Raw genomic sequence first — 16,845 nt, 5'->3', positions numbered from 1 at the left:
CACATTCTTTCTTCCCTTAAGCCCTGGCTGCTGCTGATCTGCTTTCTATCTGTAAGGATTTGCCTATTGTGGATGCTTCATATAAATGAAATCATAACAATATCGTGACCTTGGGTGCGTAACTTCTTTCACTTAGCATAATGTTTCCAAGGTTCGTTTATGTTGTACCATGCATCAGTACTTCATTCCTCTTTTGGCTGCAAAATATTTCATATACATGTTCCATATTGTACATTGTATTCCAATTTACAATAATACTGTATGGATATGCTACGTTTTATACATTCATCAGTTGATGGACATTCAGACTGTTTCTACACTCTGGCTATTGTGAATAGTGCTGCTATGAACATATGTGTACATATATTTGAGTACCTGTTTTCTTTTGAGCACCCACACAGACACACACACACACACACACACACACACACACACACACGTGGAATTATTGGATCACACATTAATTCTATATTTAACTTTTTGAGGAACTGCCCAACTGTTTTCTACAGCAGTTGAACAATTTATGTTCCTACTAGCATTCATACTAGCAGGGTGTGAAGGTTTCAGTCTCTCCAAATCTTTGCCAAAAACTTATTTTTCTTTTTTTGTTTTAAATTATAGCCGTTCTGTAAGTGAAGGATATGAACTGGTATCTCTTTGCGGCTTTAACTTGCATTTCCCTAATGACTAATCTTTCCATATACTTGTTCTGTTTGTATACTTCTTTGGAGAAATGTCTATTAAAGTCCTTGCCCATTTTGCTACTGAATTGTTTGTCTTTTTGTTATTGTTGTAATGCTTCATTACATATTCTGGGTAGTAGGCCTTTATCAGATAAGTGATGTGCAAATATTTTCTCCCATTCTGTTAGGTAAGTCTTTCAGTTTCTTCATAGTGTCCTTTTGCACAAAGTTTTTAATTTTGATGAAGTCTACTTTTTCTTTTGTTATTTCTGCCTTTGGTATCATATTTAAGAATTAATTGGCAAATTCAAGGTAATGAAGATTTATCTCTATGTTTTCTTCTAAGAGCTTTATAATTGTCGGTCTTCGTCTTAAGTTAATTTTTGTATATGTTATGAAATAAGGCTTCATCTCATTCTTCTGCATGTAGATGTCTAGTTGTTCCAGCACCATTTGTTGAAATGACTTTTTTCTCTCCTAATTTTATTTTGATTCAGCATATATGTATCTGTCTTGGCTGCAAGAATAAATAGACTGTCTACTTTGCTCAAGTAAAGATATAGAAGGTGTATATGTTCCAGTCTTCTAATTTACTAGTCTAGTAAGCTTGTTCAAAAAGAAAGTGAAATAGTTTATAATAAATTTTTAAAATTTGATTTCTAATAGTGATAAAGTAGCACCAGCTCCTACAGTGCATTTTATTTTCTTATTGGCTCAAAACTCTATATTCTAAAGACTTACAGAATTTTGTTGGAGACTGTTAATAATTTTACCTGTCTGTTTTTCTCCTTTTTAGAAATACTACAGTTTACCTTTCACTGTTACTCTGATACTTCTACAGTTTTTCATTTCCATTCTCAGGTATTGCTGACTGATTTTTGCCTACATCTTATGGTTCTTCCAGTACCCTTAGATGTAGTTATTCAGAGCCTTGAGACTTTAAACTACTTTAATGCAGTTATCTTACCTGTCTTAGTTTTCAATTTTGTCTTAATAATGTTGTTTTTTCTATTATAGTTTTATGGACAATATAAAAATGATAGCTATTGAACAATAATCCTACTTTTTCCCTAAAATCTGTTAATGTTACATCATCTGTCCCAAGCATTGGTCCTGCTCTTTCTCATTCTTCATGATCAATATATGGCTCTTAAAAGCCCCTTTTGTTCTTTTTACAGATTTCAGTGTATTTGAGGATCAAATTAATTTTATGTGTACAAGCTCATGCACTTTCTTTTCACATTTGTCTTTGTTTTATGTCCTCACATTAGAGAACACCCTACTACCTTTTGAAAAATATGCATTCCCTTTTGTTCCTCCTTGGCATAATTATGCTATTGGACTGTTTATTTTCAGGTCTTCCAAATGCTGTTGATCCCTACTCTGTGTTCTTAAACACATGTCAGAGTTTTTTTTCTGATATGCTTTTGACATTTTTAAAGTTGAGGCTATATAAGTTTTCTTCTTTTGACATTCAAAATAGTCAAATTTCTTTAACATTTTGTTTCTTTTGTCTTTCATTAGCACTTTCTTTTAGCCTAATTACTACATTATTGAATACTATAATTTTTACCAGGAAACTTTCAGTAGCAAATGTATTGATAATTGGATTTCTCATCATTGCGTATTACCTTTTTATTGGTATAGAAATAGAGCATTTTTATAGTACACCTCTACAGTAGTTATGTATTATGTACTGTGTTGTGTTTCTGGCTTTAGGTTTCTAGATTTCTGCAGGTATATACTTCTTTTTTTTTTTTTTTTTTTTTTTTTTTTTTTTTGCCTTAGGTATATAAATCTTGATACTTCCATTAGTGAATAAGATTTTTTTTTTAATTTCACCATTCGAGTCATGAGTTTTTTCCTCACTAAGGTTGTTGCTACATTGCCAGTGGTGCCAAATAGAGCTTACTGTAGTGATGGAAATGTTTAACAAACTGCTGTATGGAAGCAGTCAGTTACATGTGGCTATTGAGCACATGAAATGCAGCTAGTACAGCTAAGGGACTGAATTTTTTGTTTTATTTAATTAAAATAGCCACATGTGACTACCATATTGAATAACACAGCCTCGGACAATCCTTGCTTTAAAAAATTTGTCTTAATAAGCCTCACACAAAGATATTCTTCCTGGTCTTTTCTGTAAAGTACATGGAAACCCTTAATGTAGTATCATAAGCCATGGTAAGATGGGTTTCACTGTTTTCTGATGTTATTTGGTCCTAATCCTATTTAACAGTGGAGAGACATCTCAGACTCCAGTGTGAATCAGACTGCTGGGGTTCCAACCCCAGATCTCCCTCCTATTTGGCCGTATGAACCTTGAGCAAGTCACTTAGCCTTTCTGTGACTTGATTTTCTCACACTTTAAATTCAGATCATAATTAGTGCTTTACTGCTAGGGTTACTATTAAGGTTTAAGTGGTTTAGTCTGTGTAAAGTGCTTAGACTATGGTAAGTGTGTGTTAAATAAAAACTGTCCCTGTAGCAAGCTACCCACTTTCCATGTTCCTTTTTCTCTGTCAGTGTAATTACCTTTAACAGATACAAGTAGAAAGAATAAAGCCTGTTAGTGCTTCCAGGTAACTGAAAGTCAGTCTGTTTATGCAGCTTCTGATACCATTTGTTTCTTGATACAGCAGGTGAAATAGTAATATGATTTTCTCAACCCTATTTCACATCTTACATAAAAACTCTAAGAAGCCAGTATAGTTGCTGATTCACCAAATCAGATACAGCCATTGTCATAAAGCTGAGTAGTTTTTGATTAGTAAGAGGAGTTTTCAAACCTGCTAGTGGCCATTGGTCTTTTTTCTGGTTTGTTGCACAAAGATTGCTGCATTTGTTTCAGTTAGGGTATGTTTACTGTGTATGTCATATGATATTCCAGTTGTGCTGGGGTTTTCTGTTTTTGTCTTTGTTGGATTTTTCCATTCAGTAGCCTCATTATTATTAGTGGTTTTGTTTTGTGCTTGGTGGCCTCAATTTTTTTCTTTTGGTTTTTTAAATTCTAGCAGAGAACTTTTCATCTTCTCTCAGACTTTAGCTGATAGAAAGGCATTTCATCATCTCTTGTTTTCATAAACAGTTTATACATGCAGTTGGTGACCAGCCACCTCCCATTAGGACAGCCAATAGACACAAACCTAAAGGACAGATTTGGTGTACTTGTTACTTAAATCATAGGTTGAACTTTGTTTTTTTTTTTGTTCATTTGTTTGTTTTTGCTGCTGCTGTTAAAATAAAAATAAATATACTAAGGTTTAAGAAAGTTGTGAAATTATTTTCATTTTAAATAAGGTGTAAAATTTTAGCATGAGATAAAATTCAAAGACAATTACCACATTCCCTAAAGATCAGCAACAAGAGGTTTTGTATGAAACATTTGAGTTTTCTGTGATCATCAGAAATATAATCTCTTAGCTTTTCCTGTCAGCCTTGATTCTTATTTTAAAGTATACTACATTACATTTGTATAATTTTCTCTCATTTAGCTCTCAAAACAATGGAGATAAGTTGTTATAAATGAAGAGCAGACACTATAATCTTCAGTTTCCTGAGTGGCCGGGGAAGGGCCCAAAGGAAGCAATTTAGTTAGCAAAGGAAGGGCCAGAGTCAGAGACTGGCCCCGGACTCTTGACTCCTAATCCAGTGTTTATACCACAAGCCTATACTATGTACCCTAGCAGAAGACAAGGGTGCTTCATTTGAACAATCCGTGGCCTTGATAGAATTCATGAAAATTAGCTCACTGTTTGTATTCTGAGTAACTATAAAAATTTTAGGAAAAGATTTTTGAAAAATGAATAATAAATACCATACATTATTCCTGTCATGTGTTTGCATTGGAATAGTGTAGTGGTGTCTAAGCCAAATTTGAGAACAAAAGTCTTTATTTTATTGGATGTAATGATGTAAAGCATATTAATCATACTTTAAATTTACTCAGTGTTTTATCTTGGATAATAAATTCACCATCTAATAATTTCATCATAAACTTTTATCTGAATTGTGGCAAATAAGTTCCTGGTGATATTTGGAATGGTAGTTTAAACAGCTGAAGTTGATCATAAAGCTAAACTTTTTGTACAAATATTTTATTTAAAGCAGATCAAGAATTACAGTTGAAATTCTCAATATATATGACTAAATCTTTCAATTGGATAAATTATAAAAAAGTATCTTTATGCTTGCGTATTCATGCTAGTATAAACGTTTGAGATTTTCATCCACACTTAAAATCAGGAAAGTAAAGTCTCAATTAACATTCCGTGACTTATTTTATGTATTTGTTTTACCTATATGGTTAATGCAGAAAATTTTCACACACTTATAAATTTGATTAGTTATATATATATGTATGTATATTGCTAATAGATATATGTCAATATGGAAGGCATATTGTTTAGCTATTCTTTCTGCATATACAACAGTAATACCTGTTATGATGATTATAAAATCCCTAAAGGTTTGATAGTGATGCGTACTTTGCCTGAGGTTAATGAATCTCAAAACTTATGTTTAAATATTTATTATGAACAGAACATTCATATGGCATTTGGAAAGTATTTGAAGGATAACAGTAACTCCCTCACATTTCTTCCACAAATAGACTTATAAGAAAATTAAGGAAGATAAAATATAAGTTAACTAGTGGGAAAAGCAACTTTTTATTAGTATTATATCGACTCGTGTCCAGTTTTCTTAATGTAGTTTCTTTTTTTTTTTTTTTTGGAGACTAAAACTATTGAGTGATACTGTAAACTGGTGTCTCAGGCTTAGCTCATTTATTTATTTATTATATTATTTCTAAAAGAATGTTTATTATAAAGAATGCCTGGTGATGTTGTTCTTTCTGTTTTATCATAGAGCTGAACTAGAGAAACATGGTTATAAGATGGAGACTTCATAGCATCCAGAAGAAGTGTTGAAGTAACCTAAACTTGAACTGCTTAATAAATTCTAGGACAGAGAACCCAGGATGGGACACTTAAAAAATGTGTTTATTTCATTATGTTTGGATTTATTTTTGTTTTTGTAATACAAAAAATAAATGTTTTGATCTAATTGGTTCAGAAGTCTTAATCTTTTGCCTCTAGTCAATTTTCTTGTCATGATTTTCCAAAATCTTATTATATATAGATAGTAAAATTTTATATTATGAAACTTTTTTTTAAATGTTAACTGAGTGAGGCTTAGGTTAAATGATTTGGAGCAGATTTAACCTGATTCCCAATTCAGTACTTTTCTTAAACCACATCAGTTAATTGTTACTTCTGTTTTATAAGGTATTTCTTTTACATCATGTTGAACCTTAATCTCATCTGTATTTTGATAGCTTAGGCAACATTTGCTGACATTTATAAGGTGACCTTTCAAAACCTGTGTTTTAAAAATATTAATCATTTTAAATTGCTGTAATTTACTTAGTTCCTGAGCCATTAATAATATTATTAATGGTTGTTAGAGTATTATTGGTACTCAAAGTCCAAAGTAATTTAATCATAGTTCTAAGAATGGTGTCTTCTATTAAAATTGGGGAAGTGGGCTCAAGATACTTTATCAACAAATGCAAATTTTCAGGTACTACAGGCTCATTTAATACAACTGACTTTTCACAGAGTGATAGCTGTTGCCACATCTACTTTGGTGAATGGGAGATTTAATTTGGTTTGCAAAGGATTCTTTCTCATGACTTAGAGTGGAGCTAATGTACAGGGTATTTTTTAGGAATATTTTCAAATGTAAATATAAAAAGAACTACACTCAATCAGTAGTGTTGAGTAATTTCAAATGTAAAATTTATGTAAACAGTGCAGTACAGGTACCAAAATAGGAGTTGGTAACCTGAAATACAAGTTATACTCAAAAATGATTTTGAACATAAATATGTTTCTCCTTCTAAGACAAGCCTAAACGTACCTTGCCTGCCCAACAGAACTGCTAGATGATCAAATGGAATAAGGGACACTAAATAACTTTGGAAAGTATAAAAGTTTTGGATGGATAAGTAATATTTTTGTAAATATAAGGAAGCACAGGCAGCCATGTTAATGTAACATGCTAAGAAGTATTTTGATGTGCATTTTCTCAATATTTTGGTCTGTGGTTACAGGATGTGGTCCGTCAAACAGTGTCAGATTACTGACATTATTAAGTGATGGCCTGAGTGATGGGATGGCCATATGATGTGATTAGTTTAAATTATTGAAGTATAATTTTGAAACCTCATGGGAGATGAGCAGAGGCTTTAATGGGTTATTTGTAGTTATCCAGTATTTTGTCCTTAATTAAATATCAAAATTTGGGTAGTTGCTGTTAAGGATTAGGTACCTGAAAATTGGTATTTGGCATCAGGATAATAAAACACATCCGAAGTAGGAAATGAGATTAGGCAGATGAAAGAATTTATTTTTTGAAATTTTAGAACTTATAGATTTCTCTCATTTGATCTTTGCAGTTACCCACCCTGTGAAGCAGGGAAGAGAGGCCTGTTTATTGTAAGTATTTTATCAAATAGAAAATAATCTCACAGTAAGTTAGGAAGTAAAAGGGCCCAGAATTGCAATAGCTAATAGGTGACAGATAGAGAGCTAGAATCTAGGTTTCCTGACTCGGGTTTCCTGCTTGGTATTTTGGAAAGTGTATAGGTTATGATGTTATTTCAAGGTTTGACTTGTAATTAGATGACTTGTTGTGTATTAAGTTTCAGAACAGCCTGTTAACAGTTTTCTTGTTCTGTAAAGTGAAAAGAATTCCTGCAGGGTTGAACTGAAGATTAGCATGTAATAATCAATATGGTGGTAGTAATCAATTTTTTTTTTTTCTGAGCCATGCTACCACTTATATGGAAGTTGCCTTACCTCCCCTTAATAACTGATGCTTATTGTATACCAGACATTGTTCTCAGCTATTTGTATGTGTTAATCTTCACAACAGCCCTGAGATAGTTGATGTTATCATGTACGTTTCACATATGAAGAAAATAAAGCACCAAGATGCTGAATCATTTGCCCATAGTCACTCAGAAAGTGGTTCCAAACAAAACAAGAAATGTTCTCAATGGAAGGGACTATTCTACAGAACTTTGGGTTTCTCTTTCAGTAGCACTTAATATAGTCTCACATATGTGCTCCTTAAATTTTAGTTGAGTAGATAGATATACAGAAAAAATGAAGTTTACAGCAAATTTGCTCCATTGTAGAAGTTTTTATTGATACAGACATAAATGTTTCTGTTAGTGATGACTCCCTTTTTCCCCTGTAATTTTTCATAATTATTTTCCAAAATTCAGTTCTGTTTGAAACGAAATTGTAGGTGTAATAATGGTCAGCGTTTTTCATTAGGCCCTGGCTTAGAATTGCTGTAGAGGATGCCATGTCCATCCTATCCTAAAAGTTTAATTTAGAGGACTATCATAATGAGCCACGTCCCTTTTGAAGGATTGAATGTTACATTAATAATGCTCTTTCTACAGTATGTTGTGGTCTACACTGTATGTTTTCAAACATTTATATCCTTCCTGATCCACATTTCACATTTTGAGACAGGGAACACATCCCACCCACTTGGCAGAGAGCTGACAATTAGCACCACCGTCATTCCACCCATACACATGATGCTGGGGGACTGGCCTTGGATTTTCCAGCTACCTTAATGGCTCATGTTGCACTCCACCTTTAAGTCTCCTGAATTTACTTTTTGCTGTATCCATACGTTCTCTTTGGTAATCTCACCAGTGTCAGTTGCTTTTAAACAAATTGCACATGTATGGTTTCAGACTCTATTCTGTTTTTTCCTGTACCTGAAATTCTAATCTCATTTATTCAACTAACAACTTGATTACCTCTCCATGTCTGAGTATCTTAAAATTAACTTGATGAAAACAGAAGCCTTCATTATCCTTCTCAAACCTTATCTTTCCTCCAGTCTTCCCCATCTCGGTAAATGCACCCACATTCAACCCAATTGTTGAAGCCAAAAATACAGAAACTTACTGCATCTTCTGTTTTCCCAATGTCCAATCCATTGGTAAGCCCTATCAACTCTACCACATATGCATGTTTCACGTGCTTGGTACACTGCTTGCCTTCTCCATTCTTCCCTTCCCCTTTCCTAATGAATCCTCATCTCCCTCACCACCCCCAACCCTTAGATATCCACCCTTCTTTCACATGGGCCATGTGAATCAAGGCAGGCCAACACTGTTCCCAGCTCAGGGTGGGCTCTGCTTCGTTTTAAGCCAATCTTGGTAACTCCATCCCCCGTGCTAGTGATTGGATACCACAATGGACAGCTTTAAATACATTTCGGGCAATCAAAAAGGGGACTAGGCGCATAAGGCAAAGAAAAATCGTACTTCAGAAGCTAGTACATAAATCCAGCCTTTCCCTCTGAATATAAATACGGGAGCATCTAGTCTCAATTGCTAGTGACAGTTATATAACAGCTATTCCAGTTTGAGGGTGAAGATTAGAAAGTCTGGAAGAAGATTGATGATGTCATTGAGCTTGCTCTAGGACTAGGCTTCTTGTGAAACAAGCCTACAAATGTCCTTATATAAGACATCCTAGGTTGGGTGTTTAGTTACTTGCACCCAGAAACAGCTTAACTGATAAATTCAGAATCTTAACCTACTCCCACTACTAGTATTAGTAATACCACTTGCTTACTAGGATTTACTGCAATGATTACCTAACTGGTTTCTCTACTTCTACTTTTCTGCCCTACAATCTATTCTAGAAAAAAACAGCCTGTGTTAAAATTTAGATTATGTCACCCTTTTCCTTAAATGCTGTCAGTGCTTTTTAAGCAGCATAAAATCTAAACTACTTATAAAGACCAATGTATTCTGGCTTCTGCCTATCTTACTGACACACACCACTTGATATTCAGTATTGCCGTATTTTGATCACTTCTGAAGAGTAAATCAAAGGTAAATCACCTAATCAGAAAGTGATTGAACTACAATGCAGTTGCTTGAACATGCAAAGGCCAGGTGCTTTTGTACCAGTTGTTCCCTGGGATGCTTGCCCTCCTCATCCTTTTAAGTTAGGCCTTCCCTGATCATTCAAGCTAAGGCATCTACTTGGTTGTTCTACCACACGACCTTCTAAAAAATGCTCTTCAATACTGCCTGATTTTTTCTTCATTTCTGTTGCATTGCAATGGCCAACTCCTTGTGTGTTAGAAACTAATGACAAACGATGGCTAGAATATTGATTTCATTTTCCTCTTCACATATTTGCCTTGGGTGTTGATGGGTTGTCAAAAGGTTGATACAAGGATAAATTCCATTTTATATCAGCTATAGTTTGAATTCACTGGTCAGGTAGGATCACTGTAATGTTATTCTGATTCGTCTTTAGCTGTCATGGAACTGAAGAAAGCTTATACTCCTACCCTCTTTGTTACCCTGTAAGATGACTTTCTTAGACTAGGTGACTATTAGAGAAATTCTTGCCACTTTTCACCAATGATAATATTTAGAATTGCAGGAAGAACCATTAGCTAACATTCCAGTGGTGCACAGGACATTCAAAACTCTAGATTATCATCATTACCTGGGCTAGCACACCACTGTTTATAATGTAACATCGTGTGTTTCTTCTCTTAGTTATTGCTTTTGTTGTTTGTTGTGTTTATTAATGGTTTTCTGTTGTAGACGGAATTCCTTAAAAGTAGAACTCCTATTGTATTCATGTTTATATCCCCTTGTCTTACTGTGGGTTCCTTCTCTTACTTTGGGTTCCCTCAGAAGCAACTTAGAGTAGAGAATGTAAGTGTTTTATTACAGATTCATATGTAAGTGTTTTATTACAGAAGTGCTAAGGGAGTGAGAAAATGAGTCAGGAAAGAGATAAGCTAATAAAGAGTGCAATCTAGCAAGATACACTGTAGGCAATTAGACCTCAGTTCCACCTGGGAACTCCAGGTAGCTATATACAACATATCTTGGAGTTATCCTGGCCTAGGGGAGGAGAGACAGTATTTATCAACTCGTCAGTCATTGGTTGAAAATTACTCAGGGAAATCCTCCTGTATCTTCTGGTATAACACATATGTAGGCAGAGTAGCCTCTGGCTATCATAGAAAGTATTCAGGCAGAATTATAATTGCTGGCAGTAGAAAGTAGAGCCATCCTGCCTGGAAGTGGTAAATGATGAAGAAACAAGGGCATGGCATCAATCGCATCTGCTACATCACTTGGTTTGTCTTAAATATTTGTTACAAAGTGAATCTTGAAACCATTGAATCAAGAGATCAGAAAAATGATTGGCAGAATCGGCAAAGACCAGGAAACAGTAGAGACTATTTATAACAGTGAGAGATGGCCTTTGCCTTCCTTCTTGTCAGGCACAAATCCATGTAATAAGCCATTTCATGTCTAGTTGGTTGTACCTAAACAATTTAAACCTTATTCCTGCCAAAAGAGGTCAATCAGATCACTAATGACTATGAAATACACTTTTTTTGTTGCTGCTTGTGGTGAAATGTCTTTCAGAAAAATCTTCATAGCTTTTTGCTTTGACTAAAAATATGGCATCATTAAAGCTCAGTAACTGTTCAACAAATCGATCACCTGAATCTTGTATATTTTCAAGATTAATCTCTTTTTGAAGGTAAAAAAGATGTGCTTTTATCTACATTTGTGTTTGTAAATAATGATTTAACAAAGGTGTTTGAATTTTTCAAAGCTCATATTCAAAAACAAAGACTCATAGTTGGTATTTTATGTATAGAAATCCATGGTCCAAGTTAATAGAATGCATCTTAATGATTCTGATGATGATATTTCAAAGTAAAGGAATAGACAGGACACTGATTTTATGAGAAGAGCAATTGGTTCCTTTCGCTAAAGCTAAGAAGGTCACTACAGTGAGCCACAGAGATGACAGTTCGTGTTTATGTCTTTTACTATCTTTCAGCAATTTCTTCTTTGGTGATTAAAAAAGGCCTCTGCAAATTTACTTTGGTTTCAGAGACATATACATATTCCTCTTAAGTAAAACAGTTGAAAAAAATTAAAGCTATTGACTTGTATGTTGAAGTTTCTTCATATTTTATAATTTAACTTGTTAAATAAGTCTTGTTTTGGAAGCTAAGTTTTCATCATTTGAAACAATAGTCTATATAATACTAGTTCATAATGTAAGGACTAGACCAAGACTATTGTATGAAACTGTGCTGCTGGATTTTATTTTGCTTTACAAATTAAATGTATTGTTGTAGGCTAAAGTCTTTTAACTCATTTGGCTCTGAAAGAGAGCATATATACTTTTATTTTTCCCTGGAAAGCTTTTTTCTTAATTTTTCTTGTCCAAATTAAATTTGATATCTCATTTTAAAACTATTTCAAGGTACAGAAAAATTTAAGGATAGGCAATAAGGAATTAAATTAGTAATGTCAAATGGTGTACCCAGGAAACTGTGGGAAAGGGTGTGAGTATGAGGCTCCAGGCACCCCTCTTTTGTTTCAGTCAGAGTAGTTTGACTTTTATTTGTTTTAGACATTGGAATTCAACATACAATTTCATTTGAAAACTTGATTCTACTGACTTTCTTTTAAAGTTTGATAACAGTGATCTAGATGTTCTACAATATTGGCAATTTCTCCTAAATACTACCAAGTAATTTAGTTTTTACTTTCTGTCCAGATTCAGGGTACAGCCACTTCATACTGTGAAAATTATTAACATTTTCCCTAAGTTTTCTTAGTCTCTGTCATCTATATATTTGTGACCATGATGTTAGACATATAGAACTGGATGGATGCTTAAAAAGCATCTACATCTACCACTTCATTTTAAAGATGAAGAAATAACCTCAAAGCCACTGTGACCCATCCCCAAGGTCACATTGGGCAGAATCAAGAAATGAATCTAATTGGATACTCTTCTCATTGCATTGAGCTTTCTCTTTTAGAGGTTCTATTTCACCAATTTTGAATATGGGATATTTGCTATATATTAGAAAACATAAATGGCCTAAAGAAAGGATGAGAACAAATAACATTACAAAAAAAATTTATTCATTCAACAAATAATTGTTGAGAAGCTACCAGTGTCAAGCATTGTATTCACTGAAACTAGTCTGTTAGTTCACATATGAAAAACATATATGTGCTCTATGAAGCTAGTCTGTTAGTTCACATATGAAAAACATATGTGCTTTATGTGATGTTTGTTAATGCAAGTTCAGTAGATGGCTCCTGCCCTTTAGGGTGAAAACTTCTTTAATGCCATAGTGGACATTGGTTTTATCTTGGCTGCTGGGAACACATTGTCCCTTATGTTGCTAATAATATCTAGAATTTTTGTGAGTAATTAACACCATCACCTCCTTTCCCTACTCCCCTTCCCTACACTCCTTTATTTTTCTGTAGTCCTGGTGAAGCCAGTTAAGGACTTTCTGTCTTAAGCAGAGATAACACTGCTGAGGAAAACTGTCAATTCTTTCAGCCTAGGCTACTGAATAGTTCCTGCTCTGATACCCTCTCCCCACCAGAGCACCTTTGATACTATCTCCAAGCATGACTCTTCAATCTCATGATGGATTCTAATAACTCTCTCACTTCCTTTCAAGAAAACCCCTTTCTGCTTAAGTTAATCAAAGTTGTCTTGTGTTGCTCGCAACCAATTAACCCTAAATGATACCTATATCTCTTTGTGAGAGATTTTGTAATTATCAGATGTGACAACACAAACTGCTAGAGAAGAACAAGATCTATGAACGTTAAGGCCTTTTTTCTCAAAGTCCAAAACCTGAGTCACTGTACCAAGAAAAGATGAAGCTAACCCCCAACTGAACCTTTTAGCTCTTTGTTACCTTAACAAGCTCGATATCGGGAGACCTGTTACACAATAAAGATAATACCCTTCTCTTCATTATCTTCTCCCCATTTACAGACGACTCCTGAGAAGCTGTCCTGGGCCTCTTAGGGCTGTGAAGCGCCGTCATCCTTTTCCCAGTCTTCATTTTGATCTGCTAAAGTACCATTGTGCTGGCCCTCCGCTGAGTGCTGTTGACCTTGTTCACTGATTGCTTTTAGTGATTCCCTTTTGTGATTGATGGAACTGACTGGACAGTAATGAAAACAGGGCTGATTTGCTTTATCTTAGCAGGATTAAAGCCTAAAAACAAATCTAATTTTCTTTTATGGGGAATGGAAGTAGGAACAAAAGATTTTGATCAGTGTCTTAAAGTAACATGAAAGGAAGACTGGAGGATTTAATATGGTAAAAGGAAACGCTGTAAAGGAAAGGCAGCATAACTGTTAGATTCCTAATGGAAGGAGTGGTGACTCTCTAATTTCCTTCTTAACAATAAATGCTGTTCATATGCTAGGTATGGTATATACTAGCCCATAGATCCTCTGTATAAATTTCTGATCTAAAATGAGAGAAAAAGATGTGAAAAATGTTAAACAATCATGGGAAAATTGAACAGGTTGGCATAGGCATTGGACAGCAGAATTTGTCATCTTTACCATTCCATGGTACCGCTCAATAAGATTGGCAGAAACGTAGCTTGTAGGAAATGAATAAAAGGTTCTTGAGTCCTATACTTGTTTTTCTGCCATTGTTAATGAATGTAAAGGGTTAACTATTAAAAACTGTAGTGTAGCACTGAGTATTAAATATTTATAAATATATTTTACATTTAAAGTTCATCCTTTTAATAACTGTAGGCAAATAATAGGTAACAGACTGTGGTCAGCCTTATCATAGGGGGATGAGTTGTTGTAGGAACATTCCTTCTCTTTCCCATTTTCCTTGAAGGAATAAAGAGGTGGTTCAGTATTCAGCTTATGGGTAGAGAGAAAGGCAGCAGAAGAGCCCAGTGCAATGTCATTGCATTACTGTAATCATAAAAGTGTCAATGAATTAATCTCTAAGTCTTTATTTCACAACTGGAAAATGGGGATGTATGTATGGGTCAAGGGCAGGGCCACTGACAGCCTAAATGATGCCTGTGTGTACACTGGAAGATTTTACTCCTTCCTGCAGGGAAATTTAGCCTCATGAGTTTTGCAAATGGACCTCCGGCTAAATTTCAGCCTCTGGTTTTTTGTTGTTGTTGTTTTTTGTTTTGTTTTGTTTTTTGCTGTGTTCTCTTGTACAGAGTACAATCTACGTAGCTGTATTACAGCTCTCGTATGAGTTCTTGGTTGCCTACAACAGAATCCAACCCTAAATACGTTATGCCAAATAAAAATTTACTGGCAGGATATTGGAGTTCACAGATCAGGAGGAACCTGAGAAAGTAACAGGAGCTAGGACATCTCTGGCATCAGAACCTGAAAGTTGACTGAGGCTTTAACTCAGTAGCTGGCAAGTCCTTGGGCCACACAGGCTGCTGCAAAGGATTTGGCATCTGTCCATGTTGTCATCCTTTGCATCACTCAGGATTTACAGTCCCAAGAGTGATCTTTGATTGCCTGGCCCCCTGGCTATAACGGAGCTGGTGGAGGAAGGAGCAGGCTCCCCGGCTTCTGAAGTGGGAAACGACAGTGGGAGCTGGCACTTAGTGCCCTCCCACTAAGACCACCCACCATTTGAGTTATCCCTAAGGAGAGACTGGGGTGTTATTAGGAAGCTGTATATGTGCGGAAAGAATTGAGTGCTGCTTAACTATAAAATGGTAAATGTCTGTTATATACTTAGCTGTTAATATCACCTAAAGTATTATCTAGTTGTAGCTGCCATACAAAACTGCTCCTAAGATAGAGACATCAAGTGTTAGAACTAAAAGCATTTAGGTGACCAGTTTCCTGACCCAGTGTTTTAGTGCATGTCCTTTTCTCTATACATAGAAATGATGGCAACAATTGATACCCTGAAAAGGAAAGAGAATATCAAGTGACAGTTCATAGTGAAATACTCAAGACAAAATTCTATGAATTCATTATTCCTCTTGATTCTCTGTAGTTTGCCCCATACTGTGTGTAGAAGACAGTTTTCTCCAGCAAAAGGAGAAAAGTTCTCAAATTTTTTCATGTCTTCTCTCCAAGATAGAAATAAAACTATATTTTCTGCCTTTTTCTTTTTTGCTTTTTATTTATTTTGGGGTGGGGTAGGGTGGGGTTGGGGATGATGGCCATGTCCACAAATAACAAAGAAGTGGTCCTCACAATCAACAATACTGCTGTGGGGTGGGCTGATATACTGTGTCCCCAGGCTCCTAAAAGATCCAAAGCCTTCCATGTCACCCACCCCTGCTCCTTCCTCTATGCAGGACCCTTGTGCTTGTGCACAGCTTTCCAGGATGGAAGAGAGCATAACAGGGATTCTATTTGCTGGCTCTCGCTCAAGAGTCTGCTGATTTTTCTCTTAGATGTGATTTTTTTAATGCCCATGAGTTTCCTCTGTGCACAAAATTTCTGGCCCAGCACAGGGTTCAGTGGAATTTGTTTTTCCCCCGATTGATCATTCCTATTATGAAACCACAAACTTCCTGCCATTTTATGCATTGTGTGTATACTTATTTTATTTTATTTTTTTATTTTGAGACAGAGTCTTGCCATGTTGCCCAGGCTGGAGGACAGGGGCTAAATCATGGCTCGTGGCTGTCTTGACCTCCCAAGCCCAAACCATCCTCCCACATCAACTTCCCAAGCATCTGGGACCACAGGCATGCACCACCATCCTCAGCTAATTTTTTTTTTTTTTTTTTTTTTTTTTTTGGTAGAGAAATATTCTCCTTATGTTGCTCAGGCTGGTCTCTAACTCCTGGGCCCAAGCAGTTCTTCTCTGGCCCCAAACAGTTCTTCTCTGGCCCAGGCCTCTTAAAGCACTGGGATTACAGGTGTCAGCCACCATGCCCAGCCTGTATACTTATTTGGATGTTCATTCATTAAAACATATGTGTAAACACTGTTCTATAAGCCCTAGGAATATTCTAAGCCCTGGTTGATTTACCTATTTTGTTGGTAATTAAAGCCTAGATGACTATAATTATAGATTTCTTGTGGATCTTAACAGTCTAGTGGTGGAGACAAGGAAGAGAGAAGTGGACAAATGTGTAAATATATAATTACAAATTATGTGGGAAATAATTTTAAAGAACAGGATTCTATAATAGAGAATAGCAAGAATGGGACCTACTTAGAAAGAATGACCATTAGGCTTATCTGAGGAACAGATAAGTCATGATCTAAAGA

The 16,845-nt window shown here is 35.3% G+C and overlaps 1 non-coding gene across 2 annotated transcripts in view; it reads left to right on the top strand.

Moving 5' to 3' along the window:
* Nucleotides 1-16,845, top strand: part of LOC101052283 (SEM1 26S proteasome subunit) — a 258,040-nt gene that overhangs the window by 14,293 nt on the left and 226,902 nt on the right. The window contains exons 3-4 of one of the 2 annotated variants that reach the window (XR_012512126.1): nt 5,553-7,183; nt 13,592-15,727. This is a non-coding gene — a transcript (SEM1 26S proteasome subunit). Of the gene's footprint in view, nt 1-5,552; nt 7,184-13,591; nt 15,728-16,845 lie in introns of those variants that run through there. The other variant, XR_012512125.1, reaches the window with a different exon arrangement.

This window comes from Saimiri boliviensis, chromosome 10, assembly GCF_048565385.1.
Source record: "Saimiri boliviensis isolate mSaiBol1 chromosome 10, mSaiBol1.pri, whole genome shotgun sequence".
In the NCBI taxonomy this organism is placed as follows: Eukaryota; Metazoa; Chordata; class Mammalia; order Primates; family Cebidae; genus Saimiri; species Saimiri boliviensis.
Note: the sequence above shows the minus strand (reverse complement) of the source record. Positions and strands in the feature narration are given on the sequence as shown.